This window comes from Leptopilina boulardi, unplaced genomic scaffold (assembly GCF_019393585.1).
Source record: "Leptopilina boulardi isolate dan_hultmark-lab unplaced genomic scaffold, ZJU_Lbou_2.1 LbouV2_123, whole genome shotgun sequence".
Classification (NCBI taxonomy): domain Eukaryota; kingdom Metazoa; phylum Arthropoda; class Insecta; order Hymenoptera; family Figitidae; genus Leptopilina; species Leptopilina boulardi.
Genome location: NW_026137667.1, coordinates 1107802 through 1124211, shown reverse-complemented (window position 1 = coordinate 1124211; position 16410 = coordinate 1107802). Strand labels below are relative to the sequence as shown.

At 30.6% G+C, this 16410-nt stretch overlaps 1 protein-coding gene and 1 long non-coding RNA gene across 5 annotated transcripts in view; one reads left to right on the top strand and one right to left on the bottom strand.

The window, feature by feature from the left end:
• The window catches only part of LOC127290837 (KH domain-containing, RNA-binding, signal transduction-associated protein 2-like), a 98483-nt gene that overhangs the window by 75103 nt on the left and 6970 nt on the right, over window positions 1-16410 (bottom strand). The gene's annotated exons all lie outside the window — the stretch shown is intronic.
• LOC127290899 (uncharacterized) lies at window positions 3218-4767 on the top strand. The gene is made up of 3 exons (XR_007844507.1): window positions 3218-3493; window positions 3676-4327; window positions 4465-4767. It is a non-coding gene; the product is annotated as an uncharacterized LOC127290899 (long non-coding RNA).

Below are 16410 nucleotides of genomic sequence, written 5' to 3'. Positions count from 1 at the left end.
TAGGTGTATTTTGTGCAAGAAATTGCAATAAAATAGTGTGCCTAAGTAAAATTGAATTTTTTTGAAAATTTTTTTTTTGACCTGGATGACATTTTGGTGCTTATAAAGGTCTTCCTCTACTCGGATCGGGCTGTCAAATTTTTTCTACACTTTTAGGTGTATTTTGTGCAAGAAATTGCAATAAAATAGTGTGCCTAAGAAAAATTGAATTTTTTTGAATATTTTTTTTTTACGAAAATCGCTTTAATGGTCATAAAATTGGTGTTCCTCTACTCGGATTTGGCTGTCAATTTTTTTCTACACTTTTGGGTGTATTTTGTGCAAGAAATTGCAATAAAATAGTGTGCCTAAGAAAAATTGAATTTTTTTGAAAATTTTTTTTTTACGAAAATCGCTTTAATGGTCATAATATTGGTGTTCCTCTACTCGGATTTGGCGGTCAATTTTTTTCTACACTTTTGGGTGTATTTTGTGCAAGAAATTGCAATAAAATAGTGTGCCTAAGAAAAATTGAATTTTTTTGAAAATTTTTTTTTTACGAAAATCGCTTTAATGGTCATAAAATTGGTGTTCCTCTACTCGGATTTGGCTGACAATTTTTTTCTACACTTTTAGGTGTATTTTGTGCAAGAAAATGCAATAAAATAGTGTGCCTAAGAAAATTTGAATTTTTTTGAAAAATTTTTTTTTACGAAAATCGCTTTAATGGTCATAAATTTGGTGTTCCTCTACTCGGATTTGGCTGTCAATTTTTTTCTACACTTTTGGGTGTATTTTGTGCAAGAAATTGCAATAAAATAGTGTGCCTAAGTAAAATTGAATTTTTTTGAAAATTTTTTTTTTGACCTGGATGACATTTTGGTGCTTATAAAGGTCTTCCTCTACTCGGATCGGGCTGTCAATTTTTTTCTACACTTTTAGGTGTATTTTGTGCAAGAAATTGCAATAAAATAGTCTGCCTAAGAAAAATTGAATTTTTTTGAAAATTTTTTTTTGATGAAAATCGCTTTAATGGTTATAAAAATGGTGTTCCTCTACTCGGATCGGGCTGTCAATTTTTTTCAACAATTTTAGGTGTATTTTGTGCAGGAAAATGCAATAAAATAGTGTGCCTAAGAAAAATTGAATTTTTTTGAAATTTTTTTTTTCACGAAAAGCGCTTTAAAGGTCATAATAGGGGTCTTCCTCTACTCGGATCGGACTGTCGATTTTTTTCTACACTTTTAGGTGTATTTTGTGCAAGAAATTGCAATAAAATAGTCTGCCTAAGAAAAATTGAATTTTTTTGAGAATTCTAAGTAATTTCACATCTACTATACGTTGTTTTGACTTCATTTCCTGAACATTTCTAGAAGCTTATGTTTAAAGTTTTGATGATATTAAAATACAAACATAGATTTAAGATATAGTAAATAATAGTGTCACGTAAATATTTTACATAAGAAAAATGTTGAGAGCTTCTTCTTATGAATCAGAAGTTTGAAAGCAAAGTTTCACTACAGTTTAAACAAGTATTTTATTCGCAGCATCTTAAGTACTATTTTCAATTTAAATGGTACTCTGCGATTCCCAACGTTAGGCATGGAGGAAATGAGAATGAAACTATTTAGAAATCTACCATTTGGCTAATAATTTTCATTTTTTTAAATTGTTTTAAAAGTATCCTAACAAATATTAAAAAGAGTTTTAATAGTTCATTAAAAAATCGTTGTAATTGTATAATTTTTTTTCTTTAAATTAAAAAGGTCATTATTTATAACTACTGTTAACTAATTATTTATTGCCCGAGAAAAAAAATATAAAAAATTTATTTTTAAGAATCATAAAAGGGTTGCGCTCATTCCATATTCGCTTGGGCGCCATTTCGTCAAATGCCGATCCTGGTTACAGAATTCCCTGTAGATCAGTAAAAGTTAGAATAGCAGAAAAGAGGTAGAAAGCTTATTGACAAGTGATAATAAAAGTCAAACAAGAAGGAACTAAACTTGAACAATTTAAAAACTTGACTGTATGAAATATTTCATCTAATTTGTTAACAGTTAAGAAATTATTTTAAAGACGAAATGTAGAAATATTGACTAAACAGATCCAATTTACCTCAAAAAAATATATTATTTTCAATTCGAAAAAAACTCTTAAAAAATTCTCTTATACAAACTAAAACATTGATTGCTTAATTAAAATTAAAACTTCATTAAGAAATCGATAGAATTGTTTCCGTGTTGCTGTTTATGCATCCCCGTAATTGGCTAAATGAAAAAAATTAATTGCTTTGAAAAAATAAATTGATTTGAACGGTTTCTCGATGAACTTTTTTTTAGCCATTGTATAAGAATTTTTTTTTGCTACTATATAAGGTAGACGAAAATATCTTTTATTTAGAAATAAACATTTTCCACATACACAGAATATTCCATTTCTTTCATCAACTTTTTTCATCTAGTTTTCTTACGGCGTTTTGAAAGTTGAAGGACACTTTTATACCTTTTTATGTAAAAGTACTTTTAGTCTCACTATAGTTTATGGTGAACCGCGGGACTAGTTCTTTGCAGCGTCAGCGAACCGAATAAATTAGGCGAATTCCCTGCAGACTGTGACGCTATCCGCTCGTCAACGGTAAGTGAATCTCTTACTCCGTCTGCATGGCTCGCAGTCAAATCTCAATTAACAAACTCGAATTCAGTGGAAAATTCGAAAATTCCATCAAAGTTCTTGAAAGCGAGGAAATCACAAAGCATTTGAAAAAAGCACATTTAAAAGTCATATAATTGAAAAATAACTTCGTTTCATTTTTTTTTTCTATTAATTCAAGTGGAAATTCAATCTTTCACTTCAAATTTCATTTTAGATTCATTAATAATAATTACATACAGACTAAACACTAAAATATTCACAAAAAAAGAGCTATCTGAGTTGTGAATTTATTTTTTTAATATTTTAAAATATATTAAGAAACAAATATTATAAATGAAAATTAGATGTAACGAGCTTGTTGATTCCTTTACTTAGGAAATTTCGGTCGAGAACTGCAGATTGCAAAAATTTAACATTTTTAAAAAATTTTATCGATTGAAAATATAAATGTAGAAAAATTTTCTCTTTTCAAAAATTAAATATCTATTTTATTATTTATAATACCTTCTACTGTGATGTGAATACACTATATATATATATATATATATATATATATAAACTAGAAAAAAATGACTTATACAATTATAATTTTTCTTTTTCACAGACTATTTGTGACCTGGTTGCACGTAGAAAATTTATAGTTCTCGAGATCAAGTCTAACAAGGAACCGGACATATATAGAACATCTACTTGGCGTCGCACTCAAGAAGTGGTGCAAAAAATTACCTAATGGTTTTCTACTCAAGACAGTGCATTCGTCACAGTTAAATTGAGTGACAGAACAACCACTTATTTTCATTTTTTATAAGCAACTACTTCACTCATAACCGATACATTTATAATAAAGAAAAAGCATCTTGTGAGCTTTTCACAATATCATAATGCTCTAAATAAAATTTTAATTCTCATTCTTATTTTCCAACTTTATTAATATATCAATAGTACTTTCTTTTAAATCGAAACTAATACAAAAATATATTTATAATGAAAAAGGTTTTTTTATTTACAGATTTACTAACACATTTCTTTTCGCAATTTCAGGAACATTCTATTTTCTTCCGCCTCAGGTCATTCTTAAATAATTTCTGAACTAGTTTTTAGTATAAAACTGAATTTAGCACCAAGAGAAGAAATATCGTTACTGAAGAGGGAACAAGTGCTTGAAGGCCTTTGGAAATTGACGACCCCGGATGTATTTATTTTAGAGGCTGCTTCAGGGACTGGAAGACAAATTCGCGGTAACGCTATAGGCGAATAGAGGGGAAGAAAATCGTAGAAAGTCTCGAGGTATATATGAAGTAAAATCAATACTGAAACGCAACTGCCAAGTAAAGGAAAAAGAAAGGTGGCATTTATTTTGAAGATTGATGTGCGAATTTACGATATACAAAAGTTTTTTTTTGTCGACAGTAGTAGTAGCAGCTTGTTTATAAAGTAGACTACTACCGGAAATACATCAAGTAACTAAAAGGTCATAAAATCAATCAAAACTTTTCTCTTGCGAAAAAAGCTTTTTACTTTAAATGACACTTTTAATTAAAGCTTAGGAAAGGAGAAGAATTTACCGCTTTTTCAAATAGACTCATGAGAGTCAAATTTTATACAACACTAGGATCTGGTTACATGAGATTGCTTGGAATGGCTTTGCACTGGGTAGCAAAGTTATGCTGGACTAGAAATTTTTTTTACATATGTATACAATATTATTAATAATTTTTTATTAAAACGTTATATAAAATCATGTGTTTGGTCATATATATATTATGTCATATTAATAATTAAATGTTTTACAACAATGTTGTATAATTTAAAATTTTTAAAATTTTACAGTAACATCATAGAGAAAGTAGAGCGAATTTACCCTTTGTTGTTTCTGGAAAGTTTACAACTCAATTTGAGGTCGCTACTAACAAATCAACACAACTTATTTGAAACAACTACTGTGTATAAAATTATAAACCATTGTCAAGTTTTTGTAAAATTTTTTTTCCGTTTGTTTCATGATAACTTTTCCTTAATCATAGAAATAGAAATTAGAACCTACATAAAAAAATTAAAAAGTTTAAAGCCTAAAACTAAGGGGTATAATTAATTTGTCAATATTTAAATGTCAATAAAATTTTTTGCAAGTAGGACATAGGTTTACAAATAGATTAATCAATGCGTATTTAAATCGTCTGTATTGTAGTAACGATATTATTAGAGTTCATCCATTTTTTAAAAATGGAACCATTTTTTTATAAATTTTTAAAACGCCAATAAATTTTCCAACTTATATCGTATACATGACTTGAAAATAGGTCAATCGATGCAATTTTAAAATCTGTATAGTTTTATTACATTATATAAAAACTTTCATTAACATTTAATAACGAAAAAAAGTTACGTTCCTTAAAATAATGATGATAATTGTGAAGTTGATTTTGATTCTTTCTCCTTTAGCTGGAATTTAGAATATTCAATTAAATATCGCCTTTTTGGATCAGGTTTGAAAAAAGTATGGAACTATTTGATTTTAGTTTGGATGCCAACGTTTCGGTCTCCGATTGAGTGCCATAATCGGGGCAAAAATTTTTTTTATCTCCAAAAACAAAGGTTGTAAGAAGTGCTCGAAAAGCTAGGAAACAGGAAGGTGACGGTTCTAAGACCCATCGAGCGAGGGATGAAGCTTGCAGTTGTAGTCACCGACCTCGAAGTGTCGGACAGGCTGAAGCATTTAGGGTACAAAAAGGTAGGTTTCATGTCGTGCCAAATAAAACAAAGAGTGTTCATCACTATGTGCCATCGATGCTTTAATGACATCCACATAGGAAAATGGAAGGGTCGCGAAAGCGAAATCCCAGGGACCTTCACCTACGAAATTTAAAACGTACCAGCAATTCCGTGTGAGGATTAGTCCAGCCAAAAGGTCTGGTTTTTAGTGGATCGACTAGAACAAAAACGTTCATCCCCACATAAACTCGGAACACTGGGCTTCAGGTATCTGCCTTGGATATCAAAGGTCATGCAAATTTTCCACTTCCCTCGTAAAAAACAGATTAGGATAAATAAGAATTGGGATATGTAAAGATAAGTAGGAAATAAGAATTAGGTTACAAAACGGTTAGATCAAATTAGAGTTAACTCAAATGGTGATCAGACCAAACGAAGATTAAATCAAGTTTAGGGCAAATAAGAATTAAAACTAATACAGATTAAGCCAAGTGAGAATTAGGTCATATGATCATCAAATTAATTTATTAATTAATGAATTTTTAATAACTCTCACTCCTTCAGGTATGAGGTCAAATTTTTTTCTATTTATCAGTCATAACAGACATCAAAATTAAATTAAAACTCCTAATTTAAAATGAAATTACTGTGGAGATGTGACACTATATTTCTCCGTGAAATTTGAGATTGAAATGTTATGCAGTAGATTTAAAAGCGAAAACGAATCTTCTTAATGGAAAGATATTTGATGAATGCGCCACTTAATATAATATACACAAATTGCATCCACATTTTCAGCGCGAAAACATTCCCCGAAGGTTAAAAGATTATGCTGGTAATCCAAACTTACCTCAGGGATGTCGCTTACATCGACTGCTGATTAAAATTTAAGCTCTGCTTACATGTCCCATCATCCAATCAGCTTGGGAAATTGCAAAGTTAGGCTTTACTTAAATATTAAATAGATATGTCGCAACCGAGTTTTCCACGAAAAGTGATGCTTCATTTCAAAATTAGTTATTCAAAATATTAATCCTTTCGCGGTGAGCAACATTCAGGAAAAATGTGGTCATCTGATGGATGCAATGAATTATAAAAGTTCAGAGTTTAAATTCTCAAGTTATCCCATAATTTTTAGAATTTATTAAAAACAATAAGATCATTTATGAAAGCACTTTGAAAACATGTTTATCAGTCATTGAAACATTTAAAATAAATCTTGGTACTTTGAGAAACAGTGCTGACTAATATTTCGAATAATTTACAGTAAAAGTAACGTTAAACCAAATATAAATTTTATTACTTTTCGATTTATTTCGGCGCTAAATCTAAAAAGTGGTTTTTCATTTGAAAAACATGAAATAAATAGTGAAACGCTCCAGAACTGTATATATATGGTGGCATCGACAAAACTTTGATATTTACAGACCTCACGTTGAGTTTATTACTGGAGTTTATTTTCCGCGTATACATAGAAGCGTACGGACGGCTTTCGCATTTGTGTCAACGAGAATGTTCCAAGATTTATAACACTTTTTCCCCACCAAACGTAACGCGTATACAAACTGATCCTTTGAAAGAATGAGCAACAACAGTGTTTCAATGTATATTGTAAAGGGAGCTGGAGAAAAATCGAAATAAAAAGGGTGAAAGAAGAGAAAGATTGGGTTGGCCATGCAAATTACTCGTTCAAATATTTACTTGAGATTGTGCGAATCCGTCAGGAATTTTATGGAGTCGACAATCTGATGCTGTTTGACGATAAAAATCCTCAATACTTTTTGTACGATAAAAGTATCGTTTATTTATTTTCCTTTATACTTGAGTGCTAAAAGAAATAAATTATCTAGAATTTTACATTTTACAAGTATCTTCTTTTTAAATTATTACGTTTTAAATAGAAAATATAAAAAAAAAATTCTTAAACTGTAGCGTGAGTAGAGAAATGTTTCTAAACAAGAGATGGCAAATAGCTGCAAGAAAGAAAAACGTTTCTGTGGAAACGAGATCAATATTTCAAAAACGACCCTGGGAGAAAACCCATATAAGCTTTTCCTCCTCTTTTCAAGAGGGTAACTGATTTTCCGAGTGAGTACACCCACATTTGCAGTTATTACACTGGTCATTGCGAAATTACTTGCGCACGAAATTACAAGAATGAAAAGAATCTAACGAAGTAAGAACCGCTTGGGTTAATGGATAGAGATCACGAGAAATTTCACGAAGAATTATCCTTTAAATTAAATGTATGCATGGACTTGGGAAATTTTTAATTTTTATCTTAAAACATCTTGCGTCTTTTTTTCCTTTATATTTTTTTTCTAAGAAAAATAAAAACTTGAAAGATACAATTAAGAATTTTAAATTTGAATAAACTTTGAGAAAAAGTTTTCAAATGACAATATTCGATGTACATTTATATATTCAAGAAAGTCTGTCAAACTAACTAGATTCTAAAACAGTTACAATAGTGGAAATGAAGTTAATAGGAGTCTAACCAATGCTTGGCAAAAGTTAACTCAGCGAATTAGTTTGGAAGAGTCTTTCACTAGCAAAATTCATTTGCCTGAACATCTGAAACTACGCGATGATTTATAGTACTCTCGGCATAACTTGTATTTAAAATAAATTAGCCAAGTTATTTAAATATTTATGCAAAAATAAATTACATTAATTTTTGGTTTCTACATTTCTCTTTAAATTAAATTTACACAAATTAAATTAAATAATCTTATTGAATCGAATTCAAAAATTTAATTTTGATAATGCATTACATAAAATTTAACATTAAGTCAGTGACAAAAAAATCTATTTTAGCCAAAGACAAATTTCAAAATAAGTAGAGCGGAATTTGCCTAGGATACAGTACAATCCATCACTTAAAACAATGAAAACCACTCTCTCTCTTCCCCACCATTGTTTCAGTTCAAAGTTTTCGAGGGTGTAATTGAGATAGCAAGATAAGAGTTTTATTACAATGTATTTGCTTCTCGGGGTTTAAATTGATACATCTACTGTCTCAAAAATTTAGTTTGTCGTGAAAAGATTTTTTTTTATGTAATGAAAATTTTAGTTTAGAAAAAATATTAAATTTTTCTTTTTTATTTTGTCGACGTAAACATTAGTAACATCAGTTTCATTTATACCCCTGTCTATGTCTTGAAAGTCAAATATTGAAATCGTGCCAAGAAAGAACAATTCGAACTTTGCTTGACAAAAATTTCAGTATGTTCCCACAGTCTTATTTTATTACAGTTGACCATGACATTGTAAAAGAATATGTAGAGCAATGACATTTCTTGAATTTTGATCTTTTTTTTAGGCGGAAAAATAGGAGAAAAAATAAATCTTTTATTTTGTCAATTCCTGTGCTCAGGAAGGTTGACGGGCCGAGGTGATGACCACAGGTCCAGAGTTCAATAAGCCGTGATGAAAACCCAAACAATGAGATTCTTCCGCAAATGGAAAGAAAAGATGATTTTCCAAATATTGTGACAGGATAATCGTTGAATATTTGGAAGAGTTCTTGTAGATGTAGAAACTTCTAACACTTGATTTGAAAATTCTTCTAAGTCGAACTTAAGTATGAAATCGAGCAGAGTAACAATACTTGTATAAGATTTCGTATATGAACATGACGTGCACTAAAATCTGAACTGATCTCACCTGGCAAATGTAGTATATTTTCATTTTAAATTATTTTTGAGTACGTTTTGCTTTGTATTATTACAACTTGAAAAGTTAAAAATAAATAATTTGACGGAAAGAATCAAGTCGTTGATTAAAATAGTGAATATTGAAGTATGCCTATTAATACCATTCGAGTTTGTGGATTCTTGAAAAACTTGTTGCCGTTCGCAGGCAAAGTCCTGAGGGGCATCTTAGTCTGCTTGTTAAATTGGAAAGTAAGATGAAAGAGGGTTCTCTCTCCGTCTAATCGGGGTAGAATTGTTGATGGCGTGGTTGTGCTTAAGAAGACCCAACATATTCTAGCGGATGTTGGAAGCCGTTTGATGGAGCCTCGATAGCGTTAAACTACGCCTAGAAGGGTGGTGCTTTCAGGTGGTACTGAACTCCCAAATGCAACTGTATACTATATTATTAATACGGGAAACTCGTACATGTAGGCGCGCAAAGAGAAGTGGGCTTGCATGCAATGGATGGGGTGCCGATATATCGAAGGAATCGCACTCAGTGGATTACAGACTAGATGCTAAAAGGTCACGTGCACTTGTGGCCAAGCCATATACCGGAAAGATACCGTCAGACTGTCGGGAATGATTCTCACTCTTAGAATTTACGATCTCTCATTCCACGTTTCCGGAATATCGTACGCCCTGGGCAATAACTCGGAATACGTCGCCGAGAAGTACAATACAGTTTAAAAGGCGTCTCAGTTAACCAGCCCAGAGATATTACTTCTCGTAATTCCACGCGGCTGAATCCGAAAATTTCAATCTCCCACAGCGTATGACTGACAACGCTTATGACACACCGTCCGCAAAGCAAATAATACCATTTTTAATGAAACTCTCAGCTGCCAACAAATTTCTTTCTTATCTTTATTAGGTAATACCATCAACTAAAAGCATTTATTCATTACTCGCTAATGTCATTTCAGTCATGAAACTTCTATCATTTTATGCACTGCAAATGAAAGCGTAAAGCTTTATTGGACTTTTATTCAAATTCCTGATATACTGACTATTCTAATTTGCATACATTCTATTCTTAAAGTCAGTTTTTTAATATTCTTTATTCTAAAATGCACAAAATATTCTTATACAGAACAGAATGGAAGACTTAGTCACCTGGTACATGGAGAATTAAAGAATTTTTTTTCAATTAAAAATATGACATGCAGAAATTCTAATTACCGTCTATTAATTAAATTGAATGGAAAATTAAATATGTTGTGCACTTTTTTTTTATATACATTTTGCAAGAGATGAAGAGTAGTATATATGAAATATGGTTGATAATTAATTTTAGAATTTAAGACACGTTCATTTATATATGAGGACAAACAGTGGTGTGACATAAATTCTGAGCGACGGTACAGAGGATTGAACCCTTTGCCATTTTCGTAGAATACAGATGATTTCACAATTTCACATACCCCCTTCAAAGAGTTCCGCTTAAACGAAATGTCTGTTACATGTCTCCCTTATATATACTGCAAGTGTGGAATTGTATGTACATATATGTATATTCCAAGTTTTTAAATTGAAAACTAACGACAAAAGAACTGTAATTGTTTCAGGAGCTAGTCGTTATGTTTGCGAGCGTCTAATTCAACTCATTTTTAAAAAGTTATGTTTTTTGCTGTGAATAAAAAAAGAAGATAATTTATTTAAAATTTTAATTTGACATTGATTTTTCGTGTCCTTTCCTTTACGTGACAGTCCCTAAGGCAATGTTTTCGGTTCTTCAAGTGAATCTTTTACTATACAGAAAAGTAATGTGAAAATTATTAAAATTTACAATAGTCAATTGTATCCTGGAGTATAGAATTTTATATTTTCTTCTTACATATGTTTGAATTACAATATAGAGAGTAACGAAAAAGTTTTTTTTTTCAAATATACTTTTATGAAAAGGATGCAAATGAGAAAAAAAAGATTTCTAGAAAATTACACACTCCATAAGTAAAAAGAAAAGTTTTGTATATGTTCAATAAAGTTGATTCGCTCGGGCGTATTTAATCGACCCAGAATACATTTATGTATCAAGACAAGAAACTGGAAGGCGGGTAGAATTAATTATACGGCTTGTAGGTCAAACCGCACATACATTGAAGCCCCTTAACGTAAGTTGTTAGTGAATTCACTTGTAAACCTTTTTACCTCTATGAGCATAATCAGATATTCTGAGGAAACGAAAAAGTCATTTTTCTGAGCAAAGAAATTAACTTTTTTTCAAAACTTTTACATACATCTTCTTTCAATTTAGATACAGAAACTTTATCCAGTTGAGTTGTAATATGTATTTCCATATGATACATAACAGAAGCTTACATTTCACTTCAATTATACAAGATGTTACTGAAAAAAAGATTTCTCAAAAAATCTCTTTTGCGTTATAAATGATGAATGAGAAAAAAAATATCATGAAAAAATTAATATGCCATTGACAGTTGAATTGAATTTGTTGTAAGCAAGTGAATCTCATTTAAAACGTAACCAAATGAGGGTGAAAAAAAAACCAGTGTGCTTTTTCTGGTCTAGATGAAATTCAAACGATCCAAGCCTTTTCTTGGCTACATCTCTGTTTTATCGTAACACGTAAAAGCAGACTGAAAAATTCAAAGACAATCCGTGAGCGAATCTTTTACCTCTCTCACTGTGACTCAGGCATCACCAATTTATTTTAGAAAATCCATTAAATATGTCTTTCGAGTCTTTGCCACTGGTTAGTTCTTTCTGTGATGTATAAAAGTAAGCTTGAAAAGTATAAAAGAAAATGAAATTTAAAAAAATCCATAATACTCTCTTGCACGGTAAAATCAAATTTTTAATGAAATAAACTAATCTCGCAAATTATATTCCATCAATCTTATATGCCAAAACACAGTGAAATTTTTCTTGTAATTTTTCCCCCATGCAAAAAATGTGTAAAGCATATCGTACTTTATACAGAATTTCAAATAGGGTCATACGAGAAAAGGAGAAATGTTGCTCCGAGAACTATCTATATCAACTGCACAAACATTTCGCTGTGTTACGCCCTTTAACCGCGCGGCTGGCAATTTCTCGTTTTTCTTCCGTCCGTCGAGTTTTTATTGTTACGTAACATATATGTTGCAGTTTAACAAAGAACACAGCTATCATTATTACTCTGAATACATTGCAGTAGAATATTTCTTGCATGTCACACGCACTGTAAGAAAAATCTGTTGTAAACATTAAACTTAACACTCAAACGTCACACTATACGTTGGATATCTTAAATGGGAGTGTTATTAATTTTACAAAAAAAAAAATTCTTATAGCAATATAAAAACTAAAGACTCTAATGAAAAAGTTAGCTTTTAGTTCCAATTCTCTCAAGTTCTAGATCTTATTCAAGTTCTAATTCAAAGTCATTCAAATTCTAATTCTTTCTCTAGTTCTTAGTTATTAAAATTCTTTTCAAGACATTTAAATTCTTCCAAGTTCTATCTTCAAGTTCCAGTTTAAAATATCATTCAAATTTATATCAAGGTTCCAAGGTTCTGATTTAAACGAGTTTTCAACGATATTAATCAATTGTAAATAAATTGAAGCAAAATTATTTGCCTATTAAACCTACAAGAAATTAGCGTGTTTGGAATATTTGCTTGAATGTATATTTCTAGTAGACTAATTTTTAAATCGGACATCTGGAGCATGTTGTCAGAGTGAAAACGATTCTTTCGGATTCTATGTGTCATAAAAGTAGAGTTTTTATTGAAGTTCTCATCATTTTATAGTGACACGAAGGTAATAGAAATAGATGGAAAAAAAGTAACAATGTATATGAACAAATGGGAATTGGAGGTCGCAGATGTGAGATAGAATGGTGAAAGTAGGGGGACCACGATGACCGTCCGGCGCGGTCACCGCGGCAGTAGATAATTTACATTTGGTCAAACAGAGTATGAAAAGGGCGTCGAAAGTGGCGCGTTAAATTCAGTAGCTTGAACTAATAAAAAAAAAGAAGCAATCATCACAAGTGCAATTCTTTTTTCATGAAAAAAATACCATGAAATTAACTTTAAGTGAAAATATTTAAAGGAGAAAATGTAGTTTTTAACCTGTTTTATTTAATTATTCATTGACCTTTTCTCATTCCAAATTGATTTCAAGAAATTAAAATTAATTTAAAATGATGAATATAGGGAAATAAGGAATTTTACGGAACAGTTTACAAAATAATATAATTTTTGCTCTGAGCAGTATTTAAGAGCAACTTGTTTGTTCAAACTAGAATTGGGTGTTCGATTTCACATGTACAAATAAAGGGCAATTCAAAGAATCAGGTGAGTATAAATTTGAGAAAGATATTCCAACAGTCACAGTGCTGTAAACACAAACTACACGAATATACAGTGCATACCAATTGACCCTTTGCGGAACTATAACTCGAAACCAATTGAGTGACTGAATCGACTCATAATACCGTATCTGGTATCTGATCTTCAAAAGAAGATATAGGTACACGTTACTCTGTATGTTACCAAGTTCAATGCATTTATTACTGATTGAGAATCTTCAACTGAAGTTTGAATTAAATTTCTTTTGAATTTTCAATCTCGAATACATTTTTTTTTATCAAGACTGTCGAATGAAACAGAGAGTCGTGAAGATATAGTGAAACGAAAAAGAAAAAAAAAACGTGATTCGATTTGGCTTGTCTCCAGAGCCTCGAGTGGAAATTCTATTAGAAACGCATCTCTCTTTAGAAACTAGCTTACCTTTAAGGTACGTTTTTTCTCTTTTGTCTGATCTAACCATTTTTATGACAAACATAAAAGCAAAATCGAACAAGTACAAAATTGTTTTTTCACGCTTTGTTGCTGTTAATAAACTACGTTTACCCATTGATTATATATATTTAAAACTCTAGTTAAATATTCTTACAATACTTGGGTATTTCTTTTACGAAAACGTGTATATTTATAAAATCAGGAGATAAAATAACAGATTCTACTAAATTTGCATTTCTTAATATATTTACGTCAGCGATTCAATTATTTCACCTGAAAACATCTGTCTGATTCTAACAAGAGAAAATTCTATAGTCTTCTTATTTGGAAGTGCTACGAAAATTGGCACTGCCAACTTTTTATATGTATAGGATAATAAGAAAAAAAGCCACGCTATTGATCATTGATTAAATCATCTTCTAGAAGACCCAAATAAGAACTTGAATTTTCTTGAAGAAGAACTGATGAAAGTGACACCCAAATAAGAACTGATTTGTTCCTCGAAAATGTATGGTTTATATAGTGGAAAACCAATCGATAACTTTAGGATCGATATTTTTTGGCAAGGGATTGGCCAGAATCACGCGATTACAATACCATATTTGGTCATCTTCATATACTTATTTTTAACAGAATCGAGGGCTTGTTGCACGTGTGAAAACAGGGGTTCGTCGTTGCACAGGTCGATAATTTGAAGACATGATGTCGCGAGGGAACATAATAATCAAATATTTAATTTTCATTTTTAGGTTGTGTGCGAAACTGAATTCTTATACTTACTTTCGAAGCGTTTATACATTCCTCCATGTTCCATTTTCGGAGAAGCTGCACTAGTTCTTCATTCAACATTTTTGAATAATAATTAATATTTACTTACTAATATATCACTGCATTTAACAAAATTTTTCCACGGTTAACTGTCTATGCCTTTTAAGTAAAACTTGCTGTATCAACTAAATCGTTAGCACAACTAAGTACCAAACGGTGACAAGCGTGTTAAGCATGGTCTTAGTTTCAATTATTTCGGGTACTATCCCAATCTATCTAAAAAGATATATAAACAAGAATACACTTGACACTTTGGAAAATATTATTTCTAATAAAACGATGTTGTTACATGAAAATAGACTTGGCTTTCCGATTGAAAACATATTTTTCCAATTTATCTGAAGAAGGATAGCTATATATCTGCTGATGCAAAGGTTTTATGCTTCCCGACGATATATCCCATTCGCGATCGTATAAAGGAAACCATACTATCAAATGCACAACATATCGTCTCTTTTTTCACTCTTATAATATCTGTTATGATGTCTGTCATTACCACCATATGAAAAAGCACATTTTAATATCTACCATCAAATAGTTATTCCTTTTCACGTAATCTTGTGAAAATGTTTTTTACTGTTACAAAGTTATGTTTACAAAGCAAATTTTCAACTCACTTTACGTATTGACTACAGGAAATGTCCTTCCTCACTCCACAATTTACGCTTAAAGAAAAGACAGAAATTTATGTAACTTTATTAAATTCAAGAAAGTTTGTGAAAACATTCTTTCGCAAAAATTGTAGTATTCGAGAAAATAGAACTTTAAATTCTACAAAACTTTCTTTAGAAACTCATTGACTTGAAGACGCTAAATTTTATCGAAGAACAACATGAAATTTTTTAACAAATCAAATTTTAACAAAGATCACAATAAATTTTTCATGAAGATATATTATATCAATTTACTCAAAAATTGTAAGTTATATAGAGAAATCCATTTTTCTGTTGTTTATAAAATGTTTCTTGTTATTCATAAAAATTAAGTGTACTCTAAAAAAATTTTACACTTAATTTTACTACAACTCCCAAAAAATAAATACTGCAAAGGAAATTGTTAGCATTTATTTTTTATGACACTCTTCACAACAAAATCGAGACACTTGAAGTATTTTGCCTTATGTGACAAATGAAATGAAGAAATCATTATACTAAGAATCTTAGCCATAATAGTCGCATCACGTTTGCGATATGCCTCATTAAACTCTAAAGATTCCCCGAATATCTCGCACAATTACAAGGATTGCTCCTTTCTGGCCTTCCAAGTCTAATTTTCACCGATAAACTTGGGCCGCGGCTCTTGCATCTTCTCTAAACTTTAGCTAACAATGGACCAACATAGAAGCGGATTGCAGGTCAAGTATTGTCCTCTCATACAATGCCAATTACAACGATAAACGGTCGCGAATTGGACAACGGATGTCCCGTCTTGTGTCACAAAACTTAGATAGATGATTAATGGGCTTTAAATGAAGCGAATAATTATGAAGTCGATCGATAAGCATTCAACAAAGAAGAATGAGATAAGATTCTATACTTTTTTATACTCAATGAAAAACTCTTGAGTCTATTTTCAAAGAATGATTAAAACTTTAAATTATCCTCATCTGACAGTCAGTTTTAAAAAACAATAATTGTTTATAGTTTTTGTTTTTTTAATAATTCATTTTTTGTTCTTTACTTCTTATCATTGAGCATAAACATCTTCTCAACCATTAGATTGCTATAAAAATTTAAAATACATTTTTAATAACATTTTTATTAATTTTGTAATCAAAAAGTGTAAATTAT